This window comes from Neolamprologus brichardi, unplaced genomic scaffold, assembly GCF_056152115.1.
Source record: "Neolamprologus brichardi isolate AB-2024 unplaced genomic scaffold, ASM5615211v1 NODE_ptg000098l+_length_37643_cov_1, whole genome shotgun sequence".
NCBI lineage: Eukaryota > Metazoa > Chordata > Actinopteri > Cichliformes > Cichlidae > Neolamprologus > Neolamprologus brichardi.
In genome coordinates this window covers 32,501-35,000 of record NW_028270076.1, presented here as the reverse complement: position 1 = coordinate 35,000, position 2,500 = coordinate 32,501, and positions in this window count along the sequence as shown.

Genomic DNA, 2,500 nt, shown 5'->3' with positions numbered 1-2,500 from the left:
ATTTGGCCGAGGCAGTGAGTCGGCCTCCTCTCTCCCTTACGGTCGAAAAAGATGTGCTGCTGGAGCACTGGCCCTGCTGAAATTCCCTCTCCATTTGGCCGAGGCAGTGAGTCGGCCTCCTGTCTCCTTTACGGTCGAAAAAGATGTGCTGCTGGAGCACTGGCCCTGCTGATGTGCTCTCTCCATTTGGCCGAGGCAGTGAGTCGGCCTCCTCTCTCCCTTACGGTCGAAAAAGATGTGCTGCTGGAGCACTGGCCCTGCTGAAATTCCCTCTCCATTTGGCCGAGGCAGTGAGTCGGCCTCCTGTCTCCTTTACGGTCGAAAAAGATGTGCTGCTGGAGCACTGGCCCTGCTGATGTGCTCTCTCCATTTGGCCGAGGCAGTGAGTCGGCCTCCTCTCTCCTTTACGGTCGAAAAAGATGTGCTGCTGGTGAACTGGCCATTGCAGCTACTCACATTGAGCATGGCCCTTGCCCTCCAGCGGGCCCCAGGGACCACCCCTCCCCCCCCCTCCCCCCCGGCTCTAGTCCCCCATTAGATTTCCTTTCCTGTACTTACCCTGTACCACATGTCTAGCATGGCCCTTGACCTCCAGCAGGCCCCGCGGACCCACATACTCCCCTGCTCTACTCCCCCACTAGCTTCTTCTCCTGCAGTTACCCTCCACGACATATCTAGCATGGCCCTTGACCTCCAGCAGGCCCCGCGGACCCACATACTCCCCTGCTCTACTCCCCCACTAGCTTCTTCTCCTGCAGTTACCCTCCACGACATATCTAGCATGGCCCTTGACCTCCAGCAGGCCCCGCGGACCCACATACTCCCCTGCTCTACTCCCCCACTAGCTTCTTCTCCTGCAGTTACCCTCCACGACATATCTAGCATGGCCCTTGACCTCCAGCAGGCCCCGCGGACCCACATACTCCCCTGCTCTACTCCCCCACTAGCTTCTTCTCCTGCAGTTACCCTCCACGACATATCTAGCATGGCCCTTGACCTCCAGCAGGCCCCGCGGACCCACACTTAAGCCCCCCCCCCACTAACAAAGCAAAACACCACTGGCAAAATCCTCGTGCCCCTGGTACTCCAGAAAGTAAATTGAAACGTGCCCCTGGTACACTGCGCAGAAAAAGTTTGCCACACACGCACTCCTGGTGCCTATGGTACGACAACTTTTCTCCGTGCCCCTGGTACACTGAGCAGAAACACTAAGCCACACACACACACACTCCCCTCGTGCCTATGGTACGACAGCTTTTCTCCGTGCCCCTGGTACACTGAGCAGAACAACTTTGCCACACACACAGTCTTCGTGCCTATGGTACGACAGCTTTTCTCCGTGCCCCTGGTACACTGAGCAGAAACACTTTGCCACATACACACACACTCCTGGTGCCTATGGTACGACAGCTTTTCTCCGTGCCCCTGGTACACTGAGCAAAACAACTTTGCCACACACACACACACACACACACACGCACACACACACACACACACACACACACACACACTCCTGGAGCCTATGGTACGACAACTTTTCTCCGTGCCCCTGGTACACTGCGCAGAAACACTTTGCCACATACACACACTCTCCTGGTGCCTATGGTACGACAACTTTTCTCCGTGCCCCTGGTACACTGCGCAGAAACACTTTGCCACACACACACACACACACACACACACACACACACACACACACACACTCTCCTGGTGCCTATGGTACGACAACTTTTCTCCGTGCCCCTGGTACACTGCGCAGAAACACTTTGCCACATACACACACACTCTCCTGGTGCCTATGGTACGACAACTTTTCTCCGTGCCCCTGGTACACTGAGCAGAAACACTTTGCCCCACACACATACACACTCCTGGTGCCTATGGTACGACAACTCTTGTTCGTGCCCCTGGTACACTGACCAGAAACACTTTGCCACCTCCGCTGTACGCACCCTCCTCCCTAGCTAATTTGCAATCTCCCCCACCTCCAGGGGGACCACCATGACAACTCCCTGACTCCCTTACGGCTGAACAAGATGCATGCTTCTCCACTGGCCCTGCTGAAATTCCCTCTCCATTTGGCCGAGGCAGTGAGTCGGCCTCCTTTCTCCTTTACGGTCGAAAAAGATGTGCTGCTGGTGCACTGGACATGCTGAAACTCCCTCTCCATTTGGCCGAGGCGGTGAGTCGGCCTCCTGTCTCCCTTACGGTCGAAAAAGATGTGCTGCTGGTGCACTGGCCCTGCTGAACTACTCACATCGAGCATGGACCTTGCCCTCCAGCAGGCCCCAGGGACCTACATCACACCTTGCTCTTGTCTCCCTTACAGCTGAAAAAGATCCATGCTTGTGCACTGGCCCTGCCTAAATTCCCTCTCCATTTGGCCGAGGCAGTGAGTCGGCCTCCTGTCTCCTTTATGGTCGAAAAAGATGTGCTCCTGGCGCACTGGCCCTGCTGCTACTCACATCGAACATGGACCTGGACCTCAAGAAGGCCCCGG